Source organism: Ursus arctos, unplaced genomic scaffold, assembly GCF_023065955.2.
Source record: "Ursus arctos isolate Adak ecotype North America unplaced genomic scaffold, UrsArc2.0 scaffold_31, whole genome shotgun sequence".
In the NCBI taxonomy this organism is placed as follows: Eukaryota; Metazoa; Chordata; class Mammalia; order Carnivora; family Ursidae; genus Ursus; species Ursus arctos.
In genome coordinates, this window is record NW_026622997.1 from 2,041,517 (window position 1) to 2,051,904 (window position 10,388).

General features: G+C 44.6%; 1 non-coding gene across 1 annotated transcript; it reads right to left on the minus strand.

The window, feature by feature from the left end:
* Positions 1-9,518: 9,518 nt before the first annotated feature.
* On the minus strand, positions 9,519-9,591 carry TRNAT-CGU (transfer RNA threonine (anticodon CGU)). Its single transcript has one exon. It is a non-coding gene; the product is annotated as a tRNA-Thr (tRNA).
* Between the last annotated feature and the right edge of the window lie 797 nt (positions 9,592-10,388).

The window sequence follows — 10,388 nt, forward strand, 5'->3', positions numbered from 1 at the left end:
GATTTTGGCCTGGGGAAATTGCAGCCGTCAAAGCACACACACCCAAGGTCGGAAGCCTTTTGGCTTTTATGAAATAATTCCCATGAAGTAGAAGGAGAACTGGCTAAAATGAAGGGAATAGCCTGCCTGTTCTCGACCCCACAGCGCCTACCAAACAGGACTGCGAGTAACAGACCGGCGGCCAGCTCGCTCCTTCCGGACACACGAAGAGTGGGGGAGGGGAGGGAAGCCGTCTCGCTGTCTATGGCGCTGCTGTGCGGGTGTCATTCCGCGGGTGTTAACACCTGCACGTGAGGAGCAGTGAGAAGGTTCTTTGGTAGATGACCACCTCACCTCAGATCCCTCCAACATCCCCACCACACAGTCCCAGGGAGACAGACCAAGTTCCCCGGACCCTCTAGAGGTCGTTCCGTCTGAACAACAACCCTAGCGATTGCCCCTTGGAGAGAGCTTACACTAGCCAGGCACCGCTCTAGGGCATTTGTGTAAGTCTAACAGCACTGACGGCGCTGCGCTCCGAGTCTGGATCTAGATCAGAACCAGGAGCGAGGGAATTACTGTTCTTCAGGGATGAAGCTTCCCGTGACTCACGGTGTCACTGGCTATTACACTGACTTTCATCAGAGAAGACGAGCCTGACACCACATAGGCATTAGGGCACGAAATCATGTTCATGGAGGAAAAAGCAGAGAGCTAAATGCTTGGAATAGTCAGTGTTAAAAAAAAAAAAAAAATAGCCATCTCTGACCTCCATCTACCCTTCATGAAAGCCTGGCCTGTATGGACCACATCACGGGCTCCCTGCCGTCTGCCTTCAGCCGGAATCTCATGGTGGGAGCACCAGAAGGAGATGCGAAGGAGAGAGGACACGGGTTAGAGTGTTCATTTTTCTGCATTCTTTTCTGGGAGTCAACTCTGTGTAGTCCGTCCAAGTGGACCCTTCCTTCACGTTCCAATAATGTCTTCTTTCCTCACTCCTTCAGGCCCTTGGGGTGCCAACCACCCAACACCAGTAGCCCTCCACTCCGCCCTTCCCCCCAAACCTGCCCACACCTTGATAAAATAGCTGCTCTCTGAAATCCTTCTTAAAATTTCCCATTGCCAAGAGACTCTCTGTACCCTCTGGATTTCCTGATTGATAGAAACCGTGATCGAGCTGACAAGTATGAACGGCAGTAGTTTGGGAGACAGTTTATAATATTGTGTTTTGAATAGGGGAACAATAGCATGGAAATAAACATACTTTTGTAATTGATGGGGTTCAGAACACATTACCCCAAAAGATGGCAACTTGGCAAATTAAATCTTTTAAGCTGAAGGAATCTGAGCAAATGTGAGAAGCAGGAAGTTCACTCTGACCCGCCCCTGCCCCTCTCCCCTGACGCAGGTCATAAGAGTCCCATGTGAGAGGTACCCTGAGAAAACAGGCACCCTTCTGTCCAGAGACAAAAGGACGCCAAGAAGTTCCTCCCAGTTTACGAGACTTACCTTGTACCCTTTGGCCTATCATAGTTGTCCACAACGACCTCTCTACGTCAAGCTCAAATAAAAATACTTGGCTTTAACCACTTCCTCAGATTTTCACTTCCTTATGAAGGCTCCCATGTCCCCTAAACCTCTTATCAGGTAAACTTGTATGCTTTCCTCCTGTTAATCTGTCTTTATCAGTTTAATTTTCAGACCCAGCTAGGGACCCTAAGAGGGTCCAGGAAAACTTTTTTCCCTTCCCTACATAATACTAATGCAAATACAGGGAAACCACTGGATCTTTAACCTACTTTTCAAGAAGACGATGGAGATGTGGTAACAACTGAAATGTCCTCTCAAAGTCATCTCAGACAGGAACTATAGGGAACGCTCAAATTCTTTTCAAAAAGATGATTCTGAAGAATCTGTCATTCAAGGTTCTCATGATTCTGCTCTGGAAAGAATCTGATGCAGCTGGGCTCCATTTGCCATTTCAGAAAAATGATGTCTTTTTATAACCTGAGAAAAATGCCATTTATCTGTGGGTGTATCTTCTCTCCACAAATCTTTAAGACCATGTTAATAACATGAAAATGCTGAAATAGCGTTTTACAGATTTATTTATTCATTTTAGAGAAAGAGCATGAGCAGAGGGGAGGGGCAGAAGGAGAGGGGGAGAGACCCTCAAGCAGGCTCCCTGCTGAGCACTGAGCCTGATGCTGATGCGGGGCTCCATCCCAGGACCATGAGATCATGACCAGAGCCAGAATCAAGAGCCAGTGACCCAACTGACTGAGTCACCCAGGCATCCTGAAATAGCATTTTAAACATCTCAGGACCTGGGCTGCTATGTGCTTCTGGGGTACAAAACTCTCCAATCCCTTTTACTCCATATTTTTAGAATAGTGGTTCCCTGGAGGAACTGGAAAATTGCCTAAAACCGTGAATAGTTCTCATCCTCAGAGACTGAGTTTATTGATTTGGGATCGATCCCACAAACCAACATCTTTAAAAAGCTCCTAGTTGGTTCTAATAATCATAGACCCTCCCTGTCTTTTAATCTAAGGAGACAAATAAAAATAAGGAAAAATGTTTGGATCCCTCTCAAGTACTCAAACTGGAGAAAAAGCTAAAGTTATACATCCATTTGAAAAGGGTCACCCAAAGAATGAATAATCTAAAAGAAAAGTTGAGGAATTGAAGCAGATGGCCAGGTTCTCTCTTACACACCCCCGGGGTGTTTCATAGAATGTGTTAATTAGGCAAAAACTGAAAACAGTCAGTACCCTCCAATTTGGAAATGTGTAGATTGGCAGTGGGAGGTGTGGGCTGCAGCCTGGGGAAAAGTTGCACAATATCTTCCTGGACTGGAAGCCCATCCTCCCCCAAATCAGTAAGGGGTACGTCCCACAAGATGGAAGAACTGCTAAACTCCACTCTTTTGCCATTTCCTCTCTCAGATAAAGTTAGGAGAGTCTTAGGGGAAGACTTATTCAGAATGAGTAACCTCCAAGAGTACACCGAGGCTCGGCAGGTCACAAAGAACAATGGAAAATAATGCATAAATATGGGTCAATTACCAAAACGATGCCCAGAAAGTCTGTAGCCCCCTCCAGCACTGCGGGGAGAGCAGCATGTGCAAGACCACAAGGACCCCAAGATCATCTCTCTCTCTCTGTATCTCTGTCTCTCTCTGTCCCTTTCCTTCCCCCCACCCCTTCAATCCCCCCCCCTTTCCTCCGAAGGACAATTAGGATGGAAAGTGGGGGAGATAGGATTGGTGGAGGAATATGATCCTAAAACCAATTTTCTCCAACAATCTCAAACCAACAATTTCACCCAATTCAGAAGAACAGTCAAAAACTGACACGTTAGCAGGCTTCTGTTATGGCTCTTTAAACAACACTTCAAAGACTCCTTGTATCAATCAGAGTTCTTAGCCATATATGGCCAAACCCAGCTCTGCAATAATTAGGTAAGAAATTCACCAAAGAACACAAGAATGCCTGAGAAGGCCCGAGGACCCGGCATGGGGGCTATATAACCAGGAACAGCGCCCCAATCACCCTACAGAACAGCTTGCACTGTTGCCACCGTCGGGCAGTGCACGAGGTTGTTCTGAAAAATGAACCCATTTTCTGGCCCTCTCCGCAGAATGGAGGTTTTGCAGTCTCTGCTCTTCCGCGTCCCCATCTCCTGGATCCAAGCCTGACATGAGTGAGTCCGTGGGTGGCAGCTAGGTCCTATGCTTCTGCTCTGGCTGCAGGAACAAAATGAAGTTAAAGACAGCAGGACTGAGTGATGGTGATGACTGCAGAGCAAAGACAAGAGAGTGAGTGAAGATGACGGTACAGCTTGAACAGCCAAGAAGCAGCAGGAACGGAGTCTGTCCCCTCCTCCTGAACACCGATGCCTGACAAAACAAGCTTAGTGAAAATTCCATAGAATTCAGGAAAAAGACGAACACGTAGAAGATAGCGGAGAGCTGAACAGTCAGGTAACCAGTGTCTGCAGCAGAAAACAATTATGTGAACCAAGAAATACAACCTCAGTAAAAATATTGGTAAATATGTACAAAGAAAACCATCTTCCAGGAAAAACAGATATTGACTCTGATGAGGTTGGGGAATATAGGTGAGGTTCAGTGGGGTGGAGTCCGGAGCCGACGACCAAGAAATAATTCTTGAGGCGTCTTTGGTGCAAAATGGTGGTTTATTAAACCACCGGGACAGGACCCATGGGCAGAAAGAGCTATTGCACCGGGGTTGTGAGGAATGGCCCATTATATACCCCCAAGTTGGGAGGGGGTTAGGGATAGCGTAAGTCTCTAAGGAATTTTGGAAGCAAGGTTTCCAGGACCTTGAGGGAGTTAGTTATTGTTGGGAAAAGGTCATTTATTACTGTCTAATAAAACCTGAGTCATGAGACCCTTCAGATGTATATCAGTGGGCCATATGCTTGGGGGGTGATTGCCAACACGTATCTTGGGGGAGGGTTAGAGATGAAGTTTCCAAAGGAATTTTTATACGTTAAAGTAGACTTACAGGATCTTGGTGGAGGGGAGGGGGTCAGGCTAGGACTGCCTTTTGCCCTTAACAAGTATTAACATCAAGGCAGCTGAGTTCCTAGAGGAATGTCACTGTGCCTGGTTCAAGGACTTGTCAATGGGCTGTAGGTAGTAAGGACTGTTTCTTTGTCCTTTAGGGCAGCCAGGAGTGCCTAAGGAATCTTGCATACATCCCAGGGGGAGGGGGTTGCCCGGTGTCAGCTTCTGCTTTGTCCTCAGCTTGCCTTCCGTTCCCTCATCAACTCCATCAAAACTGAGATATATTCTCATTGTTACCAAACTTCAAAATAAAGGAAGAGAGCACCTTACCTACAAAGGGGGCATTGAGTGCAGTTAAAGTATATGACAACCTTATGAACACCTTGCGTGGCTGTCGCCGGGGCCTGGAAGGGCAAGTGGGGGATCCGTGAAAACGTAGTGCCTTCTCAGCAAACCTACTGAGTGTCCCCTTTGGACCAAGTAACTGGCTGCAGGGTGAAATCAGGAACTGGCAGTGGCTGGCCCACGTAGGGAGATGGTCATCCCAGAATAAATAAATCATAGCCAGGTGGGTTACGTTTTGTTTTTCAACATGATTTCATGGGTGGTACTATATAGATGAAATAAAATCAATTTTGAGGTAAGGAAGACATTATTCTAGATATCCTGCCAGTGTGTTTTCATAACTTTTAGCTACAGCTAAATGTGGGCTCAGAGCCTAAAGCCTTCACATCATTAAACAAGAATAAAATAGAATAGAGTAAAATAAAATAAATTTTAAAAAGGTGTTTGAGACACAACATTGGGAGAGGAACAATGAGAGAACCAAGGCAGGCATCAGAAATGAATTAAAATAGTTGAAAACAAAATTTAAAAAGGATAAAACTGGATCCCAACGATTATTTTTAGGAAAAAAACAAAAGGGAAAAATAACAGACAGAGATAAAATATCTATTTTAAAAATAAAATAGATGATTAGTTTATTAAAAACAGGAATATAAAATTGGGAATTACAACGAGGAGGCAGAAGGAATTTTTAAAAATCATAAAAGTATTTTGCGTAACTTAGCAAGAAAATTGAGAACTTGGACAAAACTGATGATTTTCTAGGACAAGAGGCATTTCTAAGGTTGATTCAGTAGAAGCTAGAGGGCCTTAGAGGCTAATAGTCCTGGACACAGTTAAGTGACTTGTTGGGAGAGTCAAGCCTCAGCTTCCCCAGGCCCAGATGGTTTCACAGGCGAAAGCCTTTCAAATCCTCACGGATCCCATCCATGTATGTGAAGATGCTGCAGGAGAGGAAAACCCATCTAGGTCTGTGAGGGGCAAAGGGTTAAACTGACATAAAACATTGACAAGAGGGGAAAAAAGCGGTTTTAATTAGGTGTGTATGCATAGGAGTTCACAGATGATTGAGACTTACGTACCATCCTGGGGTAACAGAGGAGTAGGGATTTGGATCTTCTGAGTTGGGGGAGGCAAATTTCGGAAGGTACAGGAAGAAATGCATGGTAAACAAATGTTGCCTTTTTGTGCAGATAAGAGTGTCTCCCGCAATAAATTTGTCCCTGGGAATAGCTCTCTTCTTGGTACAGATACTTTGCCTAATGGAAGTTTCCCTTGTGAGTGTAAATTTCCTTTACAAAAGGGGATATTTAGACGTATTTTAGGCAGTTGGGGGGGGTGGGGAGAGGGGCAGGTAGAGAGCTTTTCCTACCTCTGCTGGTTCTCCTGTTGACTAAAAACAATCCATCTGCAAAGTGGCATAGTTTGGGGTAGAATGTTTTGAACCCTTTTCATATTTAAATCATCACGCAGCAAGAGGTGCCTTTGTTTTTTGATTTTTACAACACCAGTATTAGTCTGATACCAGCAACAAATAAAAGTAATGCAATAAAAGAGCACCAGTACAGGAATTACCTGTACTTTGTGGTGTAGGAAATGATGAGGTTGGGAATATAGGTGAGGTTCAGTGGGGTGGAGTCCGGAGCCGACGACCAAGAAAGAATTCTTGAGGCATCTTTGGTGCAAAATTGGTGGCTTATGAAAGCACGGGGACAGGAGCCGTGGGCAGAAAGAGCTGCTGCCCCGGGGTTGTGAGAGGTGGCTGTTATATACCAGGGGGTTGGAGGAGGTAAGGAAAAAGGGAGGTTGAGAAAATACTTTCATATGTTAAAGAAGACGCACAGGATACCAGAGGCCTTGCCATTGTCACGTTAAGGTTGTTTACCCCTCTAGGAAGGCATTAACGTGAAGATAGTTGGGAACTTCCTGGAGGCTGCAGATTATAAAGACATTCAATTGTATCTACATTCCCTTCCGGAAGCTACGTTATTGGTAGAAATGCTTCGTTCTTGTACACTGCTAAGACATTTGTAAACTGAGGGAGACTCAAGTCTTGCAGGATTGTGGTATCTATAGGTTAACTATTTCTTTGCCCTTTAGGGCAGCCAGGAGTGCCTGAGGAATGTCACCTACATCCCATGGTGGGGGGGGTTGCAGGGTGTCAGTTTCTGCTTTGTCCTCAGCTTGCCTTCTGTTCCCTCATCAGTGGCAAGTGGTTAAATTTTGGAGCTATTGAGAAAAAGGCGTAGAAGGGATATGTTGATGAATTGAGCATGAAAAAAGAGTTCAGGATTATTCCAAGATATATTTTAATGAAAGTCTTATTTTGAAATAATTTCAGATTACAGATTAAAGTTAGCAAATACAGCACAATAATTTCCAGCTACTCTTCATCCAGATTCATCAAATGTTGGCTCTTTATCACATTTGCTTTATTTTTCTCAATCTTGATACCTATGTATGAATGTGTGTATGCATATGTAGCATAATTATTTTATTTCTACCTGAAACTCTCTGAGAGGAAGCTGCATTTTCCTTTTACCTATAAATATTTCAAACCGTGAATATTTCTTGGAAAAAAGAAATTCTCTTACCTAACTACAACATAATTATATAATAAAAGCAGAGCATTAAACTTGATACAATGCTGTTATCTTACCTACATGTCTTATTTAAATTTATCCCAATTTAGTAATGTCTTTTGAAGAAAAAAAAGGATTATGTGTGATGCTTAGTTGTCCTGCAATTATAGTCCCTTTTGATTTGAAACAACTCCTCCCTCTTCCTTTATCTTTCATGACTTTGTTATTTTTTAAGAGTACAGGACAGTTATTTTGTGGAAGATACGTCTATTTGGACTTGGCTAATATTTCCAATTATTTATATCCTAAATAATACTCTGCTTTCTCAGTACTTCCTGTCACGTTATCGTGATGTCAATTTGTCTCCTTACTGGTGATCTTCACTTTGGTCACCTGATTAAGGTGGTATCTCAAGTTTTTCAACTATATCTTACTATATTTCCTTTCGTCGTTAATAAGTATCTTATTTCCCAATAATTTTAGCAGGCATGGATTAGTTTTGCCTGAGTCACTTATTCCTGTTATGGTTTTCCAATGGTGAGTTTCCAATTCCATCAATCTTTTTGTATCTATTAGAGAATATTCCATGGTAAGGAAAGCCTGTTTATTTCTTTCCATTTAAAAGAAAGTTGTCCACACCACTCTGGTCTCATTGTATGGATTTGCATTTTAACCTAAGAGTTATAAAGCTTTACAGTGATTTTTTCCTTAATTTTCAAATAGTTCCAAATTCGGCCACTGTATATTTCTTCAAAGTGTGTTTTTGGCAGGTTTCATCATCTTTCACACTTCTTCACACTTAGACAATGAACGATGTTACAAGTTCTATCATGCAGTTTCCTAGGCCTTGACTCTGGATACACACACACACACACACACACACACAGTCACTCAACAAATACTGGAAGCCATTGGTTTGTATAATCACAACAGAGGGGGAGCAGTGATCTTGGGGACTGAAAACGTAATGCCCATGAAGAGGCTGCTTCATAGAAACAAAAGGAGTTCATGGGAAAAAAAGAGAAAATCAGTCTTTCAGTTGGATTTTTCGCATCTCATTCCACCGATTGTCTGTGCTTTGAGACCTGACACATGGGCCCCCCAAAAGTGCTGCTCGCTTCACTCGTCTCTAGTTCTGTGCCCAGTAAGACAAATCTGGGTTTCGGCATCATAATCAGAAGCTGTGTTTTATGCCCTTCTCTTGTCCTGGCAAGAGGTTTTTCTCATCCTCCTCCTCTCGTCTTTGTGTCCTCTCCCTCTATTCCACCAGACTCTTGCCTTTAGAACATCATCAGAGCCCTTCAAGGCCCAGCCGCCACCTGCAGCTTCCTGTTTCCGGAGCAACTCTGGAGCAACTGCCGTTTCTGACCTGGGAAAGAAACACACTGGCCTCCAACTTTTGATGGAGCAGTTAAACATCACTGATACTGCTTAGTATTCTTAGATGACGGCCAGTGTTCGCGTGGGGGCAGTTCATTCCATACAAAACACCAGAATGAGGCGGGAAGGATTAGTCACTTCGCGTCTGGTAGAATGTACCAGGGCTGAGTAGCTTTCTTTGTTCTTCTCTATTAGCTGACCTTGGTTCCTTGACCTTCAGATAATTTTTATCCCTCCTACGGTATTTGCAAACTCACCGCACTCTGGTTACATTTCTTTACCTGGGCTTCATCCAACCAACCTTTACTGAGCACAGACTGAGTCCATACTTTGCAAGCCTCTGCGATCCCATAGCAAACAAGGTACAACTCCTGTCTGCCCGGGTGTGTGTGTGTGTGTGTGTGTGTTAGAGTCCACTAGGGAAGTATGATAAAAGCAGTAATTATAATACAACTCCTTTAGGCATTCAATGGCTAATCAGGACTCTAGGTTGTGACGGAGACTCCATACACATTAGCTTATCTGCTGGCTGATATTGGCATTAATTGTAGTGCTGGTGGCATTTCAAGGTTTCCTACACCTGATTTCTGAGAATACAGAGTATAGATTTGTCAAATTCATTTCTAGTTCCAGGTTTTGGTGTCAAGGAAACATCCTTTTGAAATAATCTACGAGAGATGAAAAAGCTTAAGAGCTGAAGGCCCCAGTGAGATTCGAACTCACGACCCCTGGTTTACGAGACCAGTGCTCTAACCCCTGAGCTACGGAGCCTCACTGAGGGACCCCTTAACTCCTTGCCCTAAAGTTGATTACATATGCAAATGTTTCGTTTTCTGTTTTTGTGAGTCTCTGGAAATTGGATGTTCCGCCCCCTCCCCTTTCGGATTTCCTCCGTGACAGTTTTCACATCACAAAGGCTGTCTGGGGACTCGGCCCGGACGCGCGACCCCACACAGTAGGGAGGCCGGCGTGAGGAAGGAAACCGCGCCGGAAACCGCAGGCCTCCGGCCCCAAGTCCGCCGCAGGTGCCTCTAAAACAGCAAGCGGGGCTTTCCTTGTCACCTTCCCGGCTGGCCGCCGGCTTCTGCAGAAACAGCAGCTGTCCTAAATACAAACCCAAACACCTCGACTGCTGCCGAGGACACGCCGCTCACTAAAACGACTCAGAAAAATAGGATTCACGGGGTGGGAAGCCGGGAGCCCGTCGCGCGTCTGCCGGATTCTGGACCACGCTCCGCGCGCTGCAGAGGAGAGGCGCTGCGATCCAGCCGGAGCCGGGGAGGGGGGGGGTGGGGACAGCTCTGCAGAGGGACCCACGCCCTAAAACAACCGCGGTCACACACAGGCACGACAACGCCCTTGTGACCCGGAGTGTCACAAACGCCCATGATAGGAAAACCAAGCAAAACAAGGAATGGTCATATCAATGAAGTTGAGAGTGAGGGCAGGGGAGGGGATGTCAGTCTTTTCACTTACGCTTAGTGATTAAAGATCACTAAGGATAAAAGATCCTTTTAGGATTAAAGATCCCTCCTGCATCCCAGAGGAGCCAGTTTTTTCCAATTCTC